At 44.4% G+C, this 19,579-nt stretch overlaps 1 non-coding gene across 1 annotated transcript; it reads left to right on the plus strand.

Annotated features, from left to right (window-relative positions):
• The first annotated feature begins 12,014 nt into the window (after window positions 1-12,014).
• On the plus strand, window positions 12,015-12,122 carry LOC112798758 (small nucleolar RNA R71). Its single transcript, XR_003200355.1, has one exon. It is a non-coding gene; the product is annotated as a small nucleolar RNA R71 (small nucleolar RNA).
• Window positions 12,123-19,579: the final 7,457 nt, after the last annotated feature.

A 19,579-nucleotide genomic window follows, 5' to 3' on the forward strand; every position in this document is an offset into this window, starting at 1 on the left:
AAGTGGTTTGAATTTGAATGGTGGGGTAGGTGGGGTTTTATGAAGGATGGATGTGAGTGGTGAAGAGAAAGATGGGATTTGATAGGTGAAGGGTTTTTGGAGAAGAGGTGTTGAGGTGTGTTCATACCCTGGCCGAGCTCCCCAAACTCGGGAAGTTCATAGAAGGTCCGACCTCGTCCCAAGGCCCACGCCTGAGGTCGGACCTCGGACAAATAAGCTAAGAAGGCCCATCAAAAGGAACGAAGCCCAAAACCTAAAGGCCGAAAATGCCTAGGAAAGGCGGTTCCACAAAGATAGAGATAAAACTCCCAAAAGATAAGATAAGATAAGAATATCTTATCCAGGGAAGATCACGACCAACTACTATAAATACACTGGAGCACCCAGGTATAACTCATACTCTAATTCTACTCAATATCTGCTTGGACCCATGCTAACTTAAGCATCGGAGTGTCATTGCAGGTACAACCACCAGCCGCTCGGCACATCAAGCTCGGGTCACAGAACCCTCACCTCGGGTCTTGCCAGACGACCGAGCTACACGTTTCAGGTAACCACCGGAACATTGGCGCCGTTGCCGGGGAACCTGGAAGTCATCCCTTTGCCATGGCGGACGACCCTCCCAACAATAACCACGCTACGTCAGAACAAGAAGAGGAAGTTGACACCGGAGAACGACCGGACAGCCCTCTGTCACCACGCACTCCAGGGGGAAACAAACAGAATCGCCCAAAGACATCACTCCCAAACAAAGATCCGCAAAATCCCGAAAAAGAAAAGAGCTCGGAAATCCTAGAAGCAGTTCGGGCACAGCAAAACCGGCTGAAACAACTCGAAGAGGACATAAAAAAGCAGAAGGAAACTGAACAGAATCTGAGAAGGGAGGCTCGCAAGCGCAGAGAATTAGAAGAGAAACTGCGGAAAATAGGGGCCGACCTGAAAGGCCGGACGGAACGCGGCACCACCCCCAAAAACAATCATGATCCCTTCACACAAGAGATCATGAAGGAGAAGGTACCGCGAAACTTCAAACCACCGGATATGGATCTCTACGACGGCACCACCGATCCAAGTCACCACCTCAGCAACTTCAGAAGCAGAATGTACCTAGTCGACGCCTCCGACGCGATTCGGTGCAAAGCCTTCCCCACCACTCTCACCAAATCAGCCATGAAGTGGTTCGACAACCTGCCACCAGGATCAATCTCCAGCTTTGAGGACCTGACCAAAAAATTCCTAACAAGGTTCTCTATTCAAAAAGACAAGGCAAAACATGCCCCCAGTCTACTCGGGATCAAACAAGGCAACCAAGAAACTCTCCGAGAATACATGGAGCGATTCAACAAAGCCTGCCTGGACATACAACACTTGCCCACAGAAGCGGCCATCATGGGACTAGCAAACGGCCTAAAAGAAGGACCATTTAGCCAATCCCTATCCAAACGATACCCGACCTCCCTATACGAGGTACAGGAGCGAGCAGAAAAATATATCAACATGGAGGAAACCTCCCAGCTAAGAGACTCTTCTAGGAAGGAATCAACCTACCCACTCCGAGATCGAGATCGGGAACAGAAAAGGAAAGAAGAATCCAACTCAGACAAACCACGGAAGTATCACAGCTACACCCCCCTCCGAGTCTCCCTGGTAGACGTCTACAGAGAAGTGTGCCACACCGAAAAGATCCCACCACCCCGACCTCTAAAACACAAAAGAGCAGGGAGAGATCGGTCTGAATATTGTGAATATCACAAACTCTACGGTCATTCTACTAACGACTGCCACGACCTAAAGAATGTTATAGAAAAGCTGGCCAGAGAAGGAAAACTCGACAGATACATAGCAGAGAAAGGAGAAGAGACCAGGAAGAGAAGGCGGGGAGATAACGAAGATCGGGCGAACGAACCCCGCGAACCCCTGAAAGGCACATACACATGATAAACGGAGGTTTTGCAGGCGGAGGAACATCCAGATCCTCACGAAAAAGACACCTCAAAGAAGTCTACCATGTCTGAGAAGACAGCCCCTTGCCCGAGTTACCTACTATCTCATTTACCCGAGAAGATGCTCAAGGATAATACCCGAGCACGACGATCCAATGGTGATCACCATCATCCTAGCAAACGCCAACTTACATCGAACCCTGATTGACCAGGGAAGCTCAGCAGATATCCTGTTCAAAACGGCCTTCGACAAACTCGGACTTGAGGAAAAAGAACTAAAGGCCTATCCCACCGACCTATTTGGACTAGGAGATACCCCGATCCGTCCCTTAGGATACATCTCGTTACATACTACCTTCGGAAAAGGCGAGCAAACTAAAACATTAAACATCGACTACATTGTAGTCGACGTCACTTCAGCATACAATGCCCTCATTGGACGGCCAACCCTAAACAGACTGGCAGCTATAGTCTCGACCCCACACCTCTGTATGAAGTTCCCTACCGCAAAGGGAATCGCTACCCTAAAAGGCGACCAAAAACTAGCACGGCGATGCTACAACGAAAGTATGAGCCTAAAGGGGAAAGAGGTCAATACAATAGAACTCGGGCGAGTTCAAGCCCGAGAAGATCTTCGGCCACAACCAGAGGGAGAAACCGAAGAGATCCAAATCGGGAACACACCTGAAAAGATAACAAACATAGGAGCAAACCTCGAAACAGGCCTAAAGGAGGAACTCATAACCCTCTTAAGGGAGAATTCCGACCTCTTCGCCTGGAAAGCCTCCGACATGCCAGGCATAAGCCCCGACCTCATGTGCCATAAGCTATCAGTGTACCCGGGATCCCGACCTGTCCAACAACGGCGCAGGAAGCTCGGGCCCGAACGCATGCAAGCAACAGAAGAACAAGTACAAGCACTACTAGATGCAGGGTTCATTAGGGAAGTAAAATACCCCCTATGGCTCGCAAACGTGGTCCTGGTAAAAAAGCCCAATGGAAAATGGAGGATGTGCATCGACTACACGGATCTCAACAAAGCCTGCCCCAAAGAGCCATATCCACTACCAAACATCGACGCCTTAGTCGACGCAGCCTCAGGCTACAGATATCTCTCCTTCATGGATGCATACTCGGGATACAATCAAATCCCGATGTACGGACCCAACCAAGAAAAACCTCGTTCATAACCCCAAGGGCAAACTACTGCTACGTAGTAATGCCCTTCGGGCTGAAGAACACAGGGGCAACCTACCAGAGGCTAATGAATAAAGTGTTCTCAGAGCACATCGGACTACAGCTAGAGATGTATGTCGACGACATGCTGGTAAAACACAAGAAGACAGAAACTTGATAGCCGACCTCACCAGTGCCTTCGACACCCTCAGGAAACACAACATGAGACTTAACCCGACAAAGTGCACCTTCGCCACAGAAGCCGGAAAGTTCTTAGGCTTCATGCTGACTCAAAGAGGCATCGAAGCAAACCCGGATAAATGCCAAGCATACTCAATATGAAGAGCCCGACGTGTGTCAAAGAAGTACAACAACTGAATGGAAGGCTAGCCGCCCTAGCAAGATTCTTGGCAGGATCAGCGATAAAATCATACCTCTCTACTCACTCCTAAAGAAAGGGAAACCTTCGCGTGGACCCCGGAGTGCGAAAAAGCCTTCCAAAATTCAAGGAATTCCTCGGGCAGCCACCAATCCTAACCCGACCTTTAAAAGGGGAAGAGCTCGTATATACCTCTCGGTCGGACATCGAGCAGTGCTTCAGCATTAATACGAGAAAATGACCAAGGACACACCCCATATACTTTGTAAGCAAGGCACTACAAGGGGCCGAGTTAAACTATCAGAAAATAGAAAAATTCGCCTACGCCCTAGTGTTCACAGCCCGGAGGCTCCGTCCCTACTTTCAAGCCCACACCATCAAGGTCCGGACAAATCAACCCATGAGACACATCCTACAAAAACAGACATGGCAGGACGAATCCTACAATGGGCGGTGGAACTGTCCGAGTTCGACCTTCACTATGAAGCTCGGACTGCCATAAAATCCCAGTATCTAGCCGACTTCATCGCAGAATACACTGAGACCCCTGGAACCCCACTCTCATGGAACCTGTATGTCGACGGGTCCTCAAACAAAACAGGAAGCGGAGCCGGGGTTATACTTGAAAGCGACCAAGGAACCGGATAGAATATCCCTAAAGTTCGAGTTCCAGGCTTCGAACAACCAGCCGAATACGAGGCCCTACTAGCAGGACTAAAGCTAGCCGAAGAGGTCGGAGCCCAGAGAATCACAATCTTCAGCGACTCCCAGGTCATCACATCGCAAGTAAATGGAAGTTACCAGGCCAAAGACCCAACTATGAAAAAATACCTGGACCAAACACAGGCACAGTTACGCCACTTCCCAGAAATACAAATCCAGCACATACCTCGGGAGCAAAATGCCCGGGCAGACGCCCTCTCAAACTTGCTAGCACCAAACCGGAGGCAACAACAGAAGTCTCCTCCAAGAAACCTTACAATCTCCCTCCGTATTAAGAGAGGAAGAAATACTAAATATATCCAACCAACAACAAGGATGGATGACCCCCATACTCAACTACCTGAAGTCGGGAACTCTCCCCGCCGAAAGAAAAGAAGCTAAAAGGCTTACAAAGGACGCCCAGAATTATACATTAATTCACGACGTATTATACAGAAGAGGATTCTCAAATCCCCTCCTTAGGTGCGTTCCGACCTCAGAAACAAAAAGCGTCCTCGAAGAAGTCCACGAAGGCATGTGTGGGAACCATCTCGGAGCTCGGGCACTATCCAAAAAAGTAGTCAGAGCCGGGTTCTACTGGCCGACCTTGCAAAGAGACGCAACGGAGTTTGTGAAAATATGCCCCCCTGCCAAAAACACGCCAACTTTCACAAGGCCCGCCCGAAGACCTTATCAGCATCACTGCGCCATGGCCCTTCGCAAAATGGGGACTCGACCTACTCGGCCCGTTTCCACAAGGACCGGGGCAAGTCAAATACCTCATAGTAGGGGTCGACTACTTCACAAAGTGGATCGAAGCTGAACCCTTAGCCACTATTACGGCTCAGAAAAGCCGTAGATTCCTATACAAAAACATTGTCACGAGGTTCGGAGTCCCCTACTCCATCACAACAGACAATGGAACACAGTTCACGGACACAAGTTTTCAGAACTTGGTGGCCGAACTAAAAATCAAACAGCAATTCACATCGGTCGAGCACCCACAAGCCAATGGACAAGCAGAGGCTGCAAATAAAGTCATCTTGGCCGGATTAAAACGAAGACTCCAAGAGGCCAAAGGGGCATGGGCCGAAGAACTCCCCCAGGTACTATGGGCATATCGGACAACCCCGCACTCTACAACGGGAGAATCCCCATTCCGACTAGCCTACGGGATGGAAGCAATGATTCCTATCGAAATAGATGAAGGGTCGCCCAGAGTCATCTTCTACAACGAAGGAGGCAACCCACAGGCACAAAGGGAAGAACTCGACCTCCTCCCCGAGGTCCGAGAAAGAGCCCGAATCCGAGAAGAAGCCTTAAAACGGCGAACGGCCCTCAGATACAATCAAAAGGTAATAAAGCGAAGTTTCTCCATTCACGACCTGATTCTAATCCGAAATGACATCGGAACACAAAAGTCGGGAGAAGGAAAGCTAGCCGCAAATTGGAAAGGACCCTACAAGGTAACAGAAGTCTTAGGGACAGGTTACTACAAAATATCCGATCTAGAAGGCAATGAGCTGCCCAGGGCCTGGCACGCCTGTAATCTAAGACGGTACTACAGCTAGAAAAACCTAACCCGAGGTGTACTCTTTTTCCCCACAAGGGTTTTTTAATGAGACACCCGGCTAAGTAAGATACCCGACCTAGTCAAAGGGTAAACAGTTTGTAAATATTCCTTCTTTTTTAATACTAATCAAATTTCTCTATTTTCTCTTCCTCATGATGAAGCAAATCCTAGAAAGTACCCCACCAAGGCGCATTAATTTATGCTCGGCAAAACGCAAAAAATCATTTGCCAAGAGACCATACAAGGTCGGCAAAGATGAAGCGACGAGGTTCAAATTAATGTGAGAAGTTATAAAGTAACTCTGAAATGGCTCAAAAAGCCAAATGAAAAAGAGGTTACAAAAATAACTTAAAAAGGCCGACCAAACGACGAAGTCGGACCCAACAAAGGAAAAGTTATAAAGTAACTCTGAAATGGCTCGAAAAAGCCAAATAAAAGAGATTGCAGAAATAACTCAAAAGGGCCGACCAACGACAAAATCGGACCTAACAAAAAGGAGGTACTCGAGCACCCGATGTCCGAGAAAAAGCTCGGACCCAAGAAAGAAAGCCTCAAAACGGCAAGAACCAAGATTTCGAAAAACGCTTACTAAAAATTTGCTTTAAAAAAGCAACTAAAAAGTACAAGCGAAAAGAACGAAATCAGAAGAAGTTTCAAAACGCTAGCTAAAAAGTTGTTATCCGAAAACAACTAAAAAGCACAAAAGCGGAAACAAAAAGTCAAAACGCTAGCTAAAAAGTTGTTATCTGAAAACAACTAAAAAGCACAAAAGCGAAAACAAAAGGTCAAAACGCGAACAAAAACACCGCATAATAAGCTAAAAAAGTTACTAAAAAGTAGCTAAAAGCAAAAGGTGTTCAAAGCGTTCAACAGAAACCATCCAAAAGACAAAAGAGCCCACAGGCGGGCACAAAACCAGAATAAAAAGATTACAGAGGATCAAAGTCCTTCCGGACTCCACATCAACAGAAGGCTGCGGAGCAAACATAGAAATCGGGACAGCATCGACGGCAACGTCCTCTCGATTCGAAACCCCCACACCAGATCCATCCCCGACCAAGGGAGAAGTCGGGTTCTGAACAGGAACTCCGGGGTCGGACATCGGAACTTCATCCTCGCAGGAGCAGGAACAATCTTTCCCTCCACGACAACATTATCCGTACTAAATAAGCTCAGATCCAGGTCGGGAGCAAGAACCCGGACCTGAGCCTTCAAGTTCTCAAACATAGCATCCATACCCTTAGCCACGTGACCCTCCAGCTCGTAAAAATCATCCCGAGCAGATTGCAACTTCTCCTTCGTCTCCACAAGCTCAGCATATAGCTTGGTATAATTCTCTGTAGCCACCTTCGCCACCTCCTCAGATGTCTTCGCTGCCGCCACAGCCGCGGTAGCTTTAGTTTTCTCTTTCTCCAAGGAGGCCTCCAGCTCAGTAATCCTGGCAGCCTTCAGTTGACTAATCTTATCGAGCTCGGACTGAGCCTTCTCAAGTCGGGAGCTGGTCACCCCAAGAGGGGATTTCTTGAACTCCCGGGCAATAGCGGCATGAAGACTAGCCATCCGGACACAGCTCCGCGCCATATACTGAAAATGATGCTCCATAGAAACATCATCAGTGGAAATAAAGGTCTGAGGGAGAATATGCTGCTCAACCCAACCAAGAGCGTCAAAGTCCTTATCATTGAAACCGGCAAGCTCTTGAGAGGTCTTCTGCTTCTTGGGAGGAGGACCCGAGAACGGAGGAGGAGAAGAGGTAGCAGGCCCAGAGGTCGGAGGATCCTGACTTAAAGCTCGGAACTGGGGAGTCGGAATAGTCTTCGACCGAGTCTGAACACCTATAGTAGTCTTCTGCGGAGAAGATCGGGCAGAAGCATCCCCGGCCTCGAGATTTCGAGCAGCCACCGACTTCTTCGTCCGACGAAGAAACTTCATAGAATCCGCCTGAGAAGACATCTCTGCAGAAATAAAAGGAAAAAGATCACCACAACAGAAATTCCACCAAAACAAAACCCAAATACTAAGAAGGATAAATCTCAAAGAGGTCGGGAACTACCTAACTCGGAACGGAGAAGGCTTGGATCTCCCAACATTTTCTTCGTGTCCAAGTGAGGTGCCCGACCCCATAAACTGCTCACCACACCCACAAAGGCCTGCTCCACCTCATCTAAACTCTCAAAAGTATACTTAACAGACACTATATTCTCCTGCCAACAAAGAGGAAAAGAAGGCTCCCCACTCTCATCTAGAAAGAAAGGTCGGACGTCTCCAACAGCCCGGACCTTGAAATAAAAGTTCTTAAAATCGTGAAAAGACTCATCATACAGGGTACAGAACTTCCTCCCCTGGTTAGCCCTAAAAGAGACCCAAGACACCTTCCCTCCGCCCGACCCCGGCTTCGTCAACACAAACAAATAGGAAAAAAGAGAAATAGAGGGAGAAACTCCCAAAAACTGACACAAAAGTTGGAACAGCTTTAAAAATGCCCAGGAATTTGGATGGAGCTGCGTAGGGGCAAGGTTACAAGACCACAACACCTCGGACTCCAGGTCGGTAAAAGGAAGTCGGACACTCAGCTTAGAGAAAAAGCAATCATAAGCATAAAAGAAGAGCTTCTCGGAACTGTCTAAAGGCGGGAAGCACACTCTCTCCTCGGAATCCGGGGCTACTAACTCATAATCCCTCTCAGACTCTCTATCTTCACATATGCTACATTGCCTACGAAACCTAGCTAAATATTCAGAATCTACCACAGAAGGGACTCTTAAAGGAACAGGATCTACCCAACCAAGACCACTCGGAATCTTGGTCGACATCGCTTGCAGAACCTTTCGAGACATAAAAATCTTGCCTACAAAGAAGAATACAACAGCAAGGCAAAAATCACATAAAGGCAGACAGCAAAAAACCCATTCAGCAAAGGCGAGAAAACCAAGTTCTTTTAGAAGAGAATACAGAAACCCGAAAACAAAATACCAAGAGAAAAGAGCCCCCCCCCCACATACGAACAACCAAAGCAATGGCGGCGACTCTTTTCGGGGCAAACCCAGGCATAGAAGAAAAAGAAACAGAAGCATATGTGCGCAAAGAAAATGAAGACGAGAACAAACCTGGAAGAAAAGAAGAAGACGACGAGCTCCGATGCAAGGAGAACGAAAACGGCGGCGCAGAGGAAACCCCGGAAAAACGCACAGAAAGAATCGGAGAAAAAGAACAAAGAAGGAGCGGCGCGCGAAAGAGAGGTGGCGAAAACTCAGAAAATGGAAAGGGAACAGAATAAACGAAGAAAATGAGGAAAGGGGCAAATAAATAATGCCTTCACAGAGCCCGAACGGAAATCAAGGAGAAACGGTAAAAAGCAATAAATGCTGAAAACGGCCATTTTTTGAAAATTTTGAACTATGCCCGAGCTCGACCTCTCAAAGGACGAACTCGGGCAGGGGCACTGTTCATACCATGACCGAGCTCCCCCAACTCGGAAGTTCATAGAAAGGTCCGACCTCGTCCCAAGGCCCACGCCTGAGGTCGGACCTCGGACAAATAAGCTAAGAAGGCCCATCAGAAGGAACGAAGCCCAAAACCTAAAGGCCGAAAAGGCCTAAAGAAAGGCGGTTCCACAAAGATAGGGATAAAGCTCCCAAAAGATAAGATAAGATAAGAATATCTTATCCAGGGAGGATCACGACCAACTACTATAAATACACTGGAGCACCCAGGTATAACTCATACTCTAATTCTACTCAATATCTGCTTGGACCCATGCTAACTTAAGCATCGGAGTGTCATTGCAGGTACAACCACCAGCTGCTCGGCACATCAAGCTCGGGTCACGGAACCCTCACCTCGGGCCTTGCCAGACGGCCGAGCTACACGTTTCAGGTAACCCTCGGAACAGGTAGGGTTAGGTCAATTGAGGGTGGGTTTGGGTGGGAAAGTTGTTTGAATTTGAATAGTGAGGTAGGTGGGGTTTTATGAAGGATGGATGTGAGTGGTGAAGAGAAAGATGGGATTTGATAGGTGAAGGGTTTTTTTGGGGAAGAGGTGTTGAGGTGATTGGTGAATGGGTGAAGAAGAGAGAGAGTGGTGGGGTAGGTGGGGATCCTGTGGGGTCCACAGATCCTGAGGTGTCAAGGAAAAGTCATCCCTGCACCAAATGGCATGCAAAAATGCGTTTTTAGCCATTTCTGGTGTTAAACGCCGGGCTGGTGCCCATTTCTGGCGTTTAACGCCAGCTTCTTGCCCTTTTCTGGCGTTTAACGCCAGTCTGGTGCCCCTTTCTGGCGTTAAACGCCCAGAATGGTGCCAGACTGAGCGTTAAACGCCCAACAGCTAGCCTCACTGGCGTTTAAACGCCAGCATGCTCTCCTCTAGGGTGTGCTGTTTTTCTTTCTGTTTTTCATTCTTTTTTGCTTTTTTCATTGATTTTGTGACTTCTCATGATCATCAACCTACAAAAAACATAAAATAACAAAAGAAAATAGATAAAATATAACATTGGGTTGCCTCCCAACAAGCGCTTCTTTAATGTCAGTAGCTTGACAGAGGACTCTCATGGAGCCTCACAGGTGCTCAGAGCAATGTTGGAACCTCCCAACACCAAACTTAGAGTTTGAATGTGGGGGTTCAACACCAAACTTAGAGTTTGGTTGTGGCCTCCCAACACCAAACTTAGAGTTTGACTGTGGGGGCTCTGTTTGGCTCTGTTTTGAGAGGAGCACTTCATGCTTCCTTTCCATGGTGATAGAGGGATATCCTTGAGCCTTAAACACCAAGGATTCTTCATTCACTTGAATGATCAACTCTCCTCTATCAACATCAATCACAGCCTTTGCTGTGGCTAGGAAGGGTCTGCCAAGGATGATGGACTCATCCATGCACTTCCCAGTCTCTAGGACTATGAAATCAGTAGGGATGTAATGGTCTTCAACTTTTACCAGAACATCCTCTACAAGTCCATAGGCTTGTTTTCTTGAATTGTCTGTCATCTCTAGTGAGATTTTTGCAGCTTGCACCTCAGAGATTCCTAACTTCTCCTTATAGAGAGAGGCATGAGGTTTACACTTGACCCTAAGTCACACAAGGCCTTCTTGAAGGTCATGGTGCCTATGGTACAAGGCATTGAAAACTTCCCAGGATCCTGTCTCTTTTGAGGTAATCTCTGCCTAGACAAGCCATCCAGTTCTTTGGTGAGCAAAGGGGATTCATCCTCTCAAGTCTCATTTCCAAATAACTTGTCATTTAGCTTCATGATTGCTCCAAGGTATTTAGCAACTTGCTCTTCAGTGACATACTCATCCTCTTCAGAGGAAGAATACTCATCAGAGCTCATGAATGGCAGAAGTAAGTCCAATGGGATCTCTATGGTCTTATTTTGAGCCTCAGATTCCCATGGTTCCTCATTGGGGAACTCATTGGAGGCCAGTGGACGTCCATTGAGGTCTTCCTCAGTGACGTTCACTGCCTCTCCTCCCTCCCAAAATTTGGCCATGTTGATGGCCTTGCATTCTCCTTTTGGATTTTCTTCTGTATTGCTTGGGAGTGTACTAGGAGGGAGTTCAGTGATTTTCTTGCTCAGCTGACCCACTTGTGCCTCCAAATTTCTAATGGAGGACCTTGTTTCATTCATGAAACTTTGAGTGGTTTTGATTAGATCAGAGACCATGGTTGCTAAGTCAGAGGTATTCTGCTTAGAACTCTCTGTCTGTTGCTGAGAGGATGATGGAAAAGGCTTGCTATTGCTAAACCTGTTTCTTCCACCATTATTGTTGAAACCTTGTTGAGGTCTCTGTTGATCCTTCCATGAGAGATTTGGATGATTTCTCCATGAGGGATTATAGGTGTTTTTATAGGGTTCTCCTATGTAATTCACCTCTTCCATTGAAGGGTTCTCAAGATCATAAGCTTCTTCTTCAGATGAAGCCTCCTTAGTACTGCTTGGTGCATTTTGCATTCCAGACAGACTTTGAGAAATCATATTGACTTGTTGAGTCAATATTTTGTTCTGAGCCAATATGGCATTCAGAGTGTCAATCTCAAGAACTCCTTTCTTCTGACCAGTCCCATTGTTCACAGGATTTCTTTCAGAAGTGTACATGAATTGGTTATTTGCAACCATTTCAATCAGCTCTTGAGCTTCTGTAGGCGTCTTCTTCAGATGAAGAGAGCCTCCAGCAGAGCTATCCAAAGACATTTTGGATAGTTCAGAGAGACCATCATAGAAAATACCTATGATGCTCCATTCAGAAAGCATATCAGCAGGACACTTTCTGATTAATTGTTTGTATCTTTCCCAAGCTTCATAGAGGGATTCTCCTTCCTTTTGTCTGAAGGTTTGGACTTCCACTCTAAGCTTACTCAATTTTTGAGGTGGAAAGAACTTTGCCAAGAAGGCATTGACTAGCTTTTCCCAAGAGTCCAGGCTTTCTTTAGGTTGTGAGTCCAACCATGTCCTAGCTCTGTCTCTTACACCAAAAGGGAATAGCATAAGTCTGTAGACCTCAGGGTCAACCCCATTAGTCTTGACAGTGTCACAGATTTGCAAGAATTCAGCTAAAAACTGATGAGAATCTTCCAATGGAAGTCCATGGAACTTGCAATTCTGTTGCATTAGAGAAACTAATTGAGGCTTAAGCTCAAAATTGTTTGCTCCAATGGCAGGGATAGAGATGCTTCTCCCATAAAAGTCGGGAGTAGGTGCAGTAAAGTCACCCAGCACCTTCCTTGCATTGTTGTTGTTTTCGGCTGCCATAGGTTCTTCTTCTTTGAAGATTTCTGTTAGGTCCTCTACAGAGAGTTGTGCTTTGGCTTCTCTTAGCTTTCTCTTCAAGGTCCTTTCAGGTTCAGGATCAGCCTCAACAAGAATGCTTTTGTCCTTGCTCCTGCTCATAAGAAAGAGAAGGAAACAAGAAAATGTGGAATCCTCTATGTCACAGTATAGAGATTCCTTTAGGTGTCAGAGGAAAAGAAAAATAGAAGACAGAAGTAGAAAATTCGAACTTATCAAAGAAGATGGGGTTTGAATTTTGCATTAAGGAATAGTGTTAGTCCATAATTAGAAGGATGTGAGAAGAAGGGAAGTAATTTTCGAAAATTAAGTAAAAGATTTTGAAAACATTTTGAAAAACACTAATTGATTTTCGAAAATGAAAGTGGAAAAGAAATCAAGTGATTTTTGAAAAAGATTTTGAAATTAGAAATCAAAAGATTTGATTGAAAACTATTTTGAAAAAGATGTGGTTAAGAAGATATGATTGGTTTTAAAAAGATGTGATTGAGAAGATATGATTTGAAAAACATTTTAAAAAGATTTGATTTTGAAAATCAATGACTTGGCTATCAAGAAAAGATATGATTCAGACATTAAACCTCTCTCAACAGAAAAGGCAACATACTTGATATGTTGAATCAAATCGTTAATTGATAGCAAGTATCCTTGAAAATAGAAAGAAATCAATTTTGAAAACATATGATTGAAAAGATATGATTTGAAAAAGATTTGATTTTGAAAAACTTTGAAATCTTGAAAAAAAAAATTGATTTGAAAACAAAATCTTCCCTCTTGTGCCATCCTGGCGTTAAACGCCCAGAATGGTGCACATTCTGGCGTTTAACGCCCAAAACTATACCCTTTTGGGCGTTAAACGCCCAACCAGGTGCCCTGGCTGGCGTTTAAACGCCAGTCTGTCCTTCTTCACTGGGCATTTTGAACGCCCAGCCTTTTCTGTGCAATTCCTCTGCTGTATGTTCTGAACCTTCAATTCTCTGTATTATTGACTTGAAAAGACACAAATTAAAAATATTTTTGGATTTTTAATAATAAGGAGAAATCAAAATGCAACAAGAATCAAATAACAATGCATGCAAGACACCAAACTTAGCAGTTTGTATACTACTGACACTAATAGGAATGCATATGAGACACATAAACACTCAAGTCAAGAGAATTTCAAAGATCAGAGTAAGAAATCATCAAGAATTATTTGAAGATCCTTAAGACACATGAATGAATGCATGCAATTGACACCAAACTTAAAATGAAACACTAGACTCAAACAAGAAACATACAATATTTTTGGATTTTATGATTTTGTAATTTTTTTGTGATTTTCGAAAATTAAGTGGAAAAAGAAGATAAAGGTATCAAAATTCTTAATGAGAATTCCAGGAATCATGCAATGTTTAGTCTAAGACTCCGGTCCAGGAATTAGACATGGCTTCACAGCCAGCCAAGCTTTCAAGGAAAGCTTCGGTCCAAAACACTAGACATGGCCAATGGCCAGCCAAGCCTTAGCAGATCACTGCTCCAAAAGCAAGATTGATAGAAATCAACAAGCTTTTGTGATGATAAGTTGAAACCTCGGTCCAATGAAATTAGACATGGCTTCACAGCCAGCCAGACTTCAACAAATCATCATGAAACTCTAGAATTCATCTTCAAGAATTCTGAAAAAAAAAATACCTAATCTAAGCAACAAGATGAACCGTCAGTTGTCCAAACTCAACAATCCCAGGCAACGGCGCCAAAAACTTGGTGCACGAAATTGTGATCAATACTTTTCACAACTCAAATAATCCCTGGTAATGAATCCAAAAACTTGGTGTTCAATACCATGGCGTAAATACAACTTCGCACAACTAACCAGCAAGTGTACTGGGTCGTCCAAGTAATAAACCTTACGCGAGTAAGGGTCGATCCCACAGAGATTGTTGGTATGAAGCAAGCTATGGTCACCTTGTAAATCTTAGTCAGGCAAACTCAAATGGGTATGGTGATATGCGAATAAAACATAAAGATAAAGATAGAGATACTTATGTAATTCATTGGTAGGAATTTCAGATAAGCGTATGAAGATGCCTTCCCTTCCGTCTCTCTGCTTTCCTACTGTCTTCATCCAATCCTTCTTACTCCTTTCCATGGCAAGCTTAAGCAAGGGTTTCACCGTTGTCAGTGGCTACCTCCCATCCTCTCAGTGGAAATGTTCAACGCACCCTGTCACGGCACGGCTATCCATCTGTCAGTTCTCAATCAGGCCGGAATAGAATCCAGTGATTCTTTTGCGTCTGTCACTAACACCCCGCCCTCAGGAGTTTGAAGCACGTCACAGTCATTCAATCATTGAATCCTACTCAGAATACCACAGACAAGGTTAGACCTTCCGGATTCTCTTGAGTGCCGCCATCAGTTCTAGCCTATACCACGAAGACTCTGATCTCACGGAATGGCTGGCTCGGTTGTCAGGCGAGCACTCGGTTGTCAGGAGATCAACCATGCATCGTGTATCAGGAATCCAAGAGATATTCACCCAATCGAAGGTAGAACGGAGGTGGTTGTCAGTCACACGTTCATAGGTGAGAATGATGATGAGTGTCACGGATCATCACATTCATCAAGTTGAAGAACAAGTGATATCTTAGAACAAGAACAAGCGGAATTGAATAGAAGAACAATAGTAATTGCATTAATACTCGAGGTACAGCAGAGCTCCACACCTTAATCTATGGTGTGTAGAAACTCCACCGTTCAAAAATACATAAGAACAAGGTCTAGGCATGGCCGAATGGCCAGCCTCCCAATGATCTAAGATAGCATCAGAACAAGGATAACTACCCAGATATGATCTAAGAACTAGATGTCCAAAGATGAAAATACAATAGTGAAAGGTCCTACTTATAGAGAACTAGTAGCCTAGGGTGTACAGAGATGAGTAAATGACATAAAAATCCACTTCCGGGCCTACTTGGTGTGTGCTTGGGCTGAGCAATGAAGCATTTTCGTGTAGAGATTCCTCTTGGAGTTAAACACCAGCTTTTATGCCAGTTTGGGCGTTTAACTCCCACTTTGGTGCCAGTTCCAGCGTTTAACGCTGGAATTTCTGAGGGTGACTTTGAACGCCGGTTTGGGCCATCAAATCTGAGGGTGCCAATTGGGCTTCTGTAGCTCCAGAAAATCCACTTCGAGTGCAGGGAGGTCAGAATTCAACAGCATCTGCAGTCCTTTTTAGTCTCTGAATCAGATTTTTGCTCAGGTCCCTCAATTTCAGCCAGAAAATACCTGAAATCACAGAAAAACACACAAACTCATAGTAAAGTCCAGAAAAGTGAATTTTAACTAAAAACTAATGAAAATATACTAAAAACTAACTAGATCATACTAAAAACATACTAAAAACAATGCCAAAAAGCGTACAAATTATCCGCTCATCAAACTGGCGTTAAATGAAAGTTTACGTCATTTATCTTTGAGCAAAGTATGGACTATTATATATTGCTGGAAAGCTCTGGATGTCTACTTTCCAAAGCAATTAAGAAAGCGCTAGTTAGACCGCTGTAGCTCCAGAAATTCAATTTCGAGTGCATGGAGGTCAGAATCCAACAGCATCAGCAGTCCTTTTTCAGCCTGAATAAGATTTTTGCTCAGATCCCTCAATTTCAGCCAGAAAATACCTAAAATCACAGATTAAAACACAAACTCATAGTAAAGTCCAGAAATATGAATTTTGCATAAAACTACCTTAAAACAATGCCAAAAAAGCATATAAATTATCCGCTCATCAGTTGGAAGCTTGCTTCAGATGAACGTAGCGTTCTTAGTTTGAACTTAGCGTTCATTAGGCAACACGTGCGCGCCCTTGGTGCATGCGTGTCCCTTGCGTTTTTTCCATCGGCGCGCGCGCGTCCTGCGTGCGTGCGTGTCGATGCTGTCTTCTGCCTCTACCATGTATGCACGTACCATGCGTGTGTGCGCGTCCTTGGTAGCGTTCATTTCATGAAGGCTACATTCGCGCTATGAACGCTCTTCACGCAAGCATGCCCTGTGCGCGTGCGCGTAGATGATAAAATTTCACTTCTGTGCCCAGCACCATGTACGCGTCTACGCCCATTACTACTTTGTCACATCGACGCGTGCGCACCATATACGCGTGCGCGTCGATGTCCATCTTCGAATTTAAATTCTAAAAGAATCGCAGGTGTTCATTCAGAGTGAACGCTGCATTCTTTACTTGTGAACATTGATCCCCATCCACGTGTGCGCCGATGTACGCGTCCGCGTGGATTGCTAATATTGTTGTTCTGCGCGGAAGCGTCTTGTACACGTGTGCATCTGCTATGAACGTATCGTTCATCAAATAAACGCAGCGTTCGCATGCACCATATTTTTCTGCTTCTCTTTCTTCATCATTTTACCTGCCATTAACCAAACAAGCCATCAAAGCCTAGCAAAAAATCACAAGGTTTTGCATCCTTCATAATAATCAACTAAATTGTGCATAAATCTTATGATTTTGCATAAAGTTAACAATGTTTGTTTGAGTCAAGATAATTGGTGCACGAAATTGTGATCTCTAACAATGGCGCTTAACTTGGTATGCGCGTTCATAATCTCAGCACTTTCTTCACAACTCCGCACAACTAACCAGCAAGTGCACTGGATCGTCCAAGTAATAAACCTTACGCGAGTAAGGGTCGATCCTACAGAGATTGTCGGCTTGAAGCAAGCTATGGTCACCTTGTAAATCTCAGTCAGGTGGATTCAAATGGGTGATAGAGTTTTCATAATTAAAGGATAAATAAAACATAAAATAAAGATTTAGATACTTATGTAATTCGTTGGTGGGAATTTCAGATAATTGTATGGAGATGCTTCATCCCTCTTGAGTCTCTGTTTTCCTAATGCCTTCATCCAATCCTTCATACTCTTTTCCATGGCAAGCTGTATGTTGGGTATCACCGTTGTCAATGGCTACTTCCCGTCCTCTCAGTGAAAATAGTCCAAATGCAGTGCCACTGCAAGGCTAATCATCTGTCGGTTCTTGATCAAGTTGGAATAGAATCCAGTGATCTTTTTACGTCTGTCACTACGCCCAACACTCATGACTTTTAAGCTCGTCACAGTCATCCCTTCCCAGATCCTACTCGAAATACCACAAACAAGGTTTAGACTTTCTGGATCTCAGGAATGGCTGCCAATAATTCTAGCTTATACCACGAACACTCCGATCTTTCAGAATGGAGTCTAAGAGATACATGCTCAATCTTAAGTAGAACGGAAGTGGTTGTCAGTCACGCGTTCATAGGTGAGAATGATGATGAGTGTCAGGGATTATCACATTCATCAGGTTGAAGTGCGGGTGAATATCTGATGCACGAAAACTTGTCTCTCAAATAAATGTAGTCAAGTAAAAACTCACAATAGAGTGAGGTCGAATCCCACAGGGATTGATTGGTCAAGAAACTTTAGTTGGAATGATGTGCTAGCTGAGCTAACAGAAATTGAGTTAAAAATTGCAGAAAATTTAAATAACGGGAAAGTAAAGTGCATAAAGTAAATTACAAAATATTAAATGGGAATTTGGGGAAATGAGCATGAAGATAAATGGCAGAAATTAAAAAGAATGGGTAAGATCAGAAATGGGGGTATTCATTGGGCTTAGGAGATGTTGCATTCTCCGGATTAAATTCATTCTCATCTCTTCCTCAATCAATGCATTCATTGATCTCCTTGGCAATATTAGGTGATTGGATCCCAATTCCTTGGCAACCCAATCTCTCTAAGCTTGAACAATTGCCCAATTCCTTGATTTAATTGCTCATGGGAAGAGATGAAGTATGGTCACTGATTATACCACATGTATTTCCAAATCAAAGTGTTGGGAGGATTACATGTCACTATATCCATCCAAACCCCAATTTGGTCTAACATGAGAAAGCATTTCTAGCATGATTTCCTCATCCCTTTTCCAAGGCTCAGAGGAGACCTAATTATGGAGAATTTCTCTTCCAAGACAACTAACCAATTGAATTAAGATCGAAAGCTTTCTAGTAAATCAAGAGAAAAGAAAGAGGAAGAAGAATGTAAACTATAATTGATCCATCAAATTACAACAAAGCTCCCTAACCCAATGAAAGGGGGTTTAGTTGTTCATAGCTCTGGAAATGGAAAATGGTAGAAAAGAGTACATTCCCCAGTAACTAGAAAAGTACAGAAAAGTAAATATACAAGGTGTAGTTCTCCAAATTGCCAAGCTCCTTTCTAGTTCAAAACTACTCATATATATACTACTCTTCTTGATCTTCTAGTTAGTTCTTCAAGTCTTGGATATGGGCCTTTTATCTTGAGTTGAAGCAGTTACAATCTTCAGTAGGCTCATCTTTGCTTGCAGAAAAGTGTGAGTTGGGAATGGACGTTAGTTAGGACGTTAGTGGTGTTAACGTTAAGTGAGAATGTGGGTTTGAGAACGTTACTGATGATCACCTTTTCCACTAACGTTCCAACCCACTAGTGATGCACGTTAACTTCAATGTTAGTGGCACTAACGTGACCACTAACATTGCCTCTTAGTCCTTCGCAAACGTTATTGGCGTTCACCTTTTTCATTAATGTTGGCTCTTTGGGTCTTCTCCCTACGTTAGAGTTCACGTTAGTGTAACTAACGTGACCTTTAACGTGGGCATGCCTAGGCCTCGAGAGTATTAGTGACACCTACCTTTGTCACTAACACTTCAAATGCCCCTCCTTCCCACGTTAGAGTTCACGTTAATTGGATTAACGTGACCCTTAACATGGTGGTGATTGCCATCTCCAACGTTAGTGACAAAGGTGAGTGTCACTAACGTTGGCTCATCATGCTTAGCTCCACGTTACTCTTCACGTTAGTGGTCTTAACGTGACCACTAACGTGGGCACTCTTGGCTTAGTCCAGCGTTAGTGACAAAGGTGAGTGTAACTAACGTTGGCGATTGCTTCCTCCCCCCACGTTAGAGTTCACGTTAATTAGATTAACGTGGCTCTTAACGTGGCTAAATGTGCCT

The sequence above is a fragment of the Arachis hypogaea genome, chromosome 4 (genome assembly GCF_003086295.3).
Source record: "Arachis hypogaea cultivar Tifrunner chromosome 4, arahy.Tifrunner.gnm2.J5K5, whole genome shotgun sequence".
Taxonomy (NCBI): domain Eukaryota; kingdom Viridiplantae; phylum Streptophyta; class Magnoliopsida; order Fabales; family Fabaceae; genus Arachis; species Arachis hypogaea.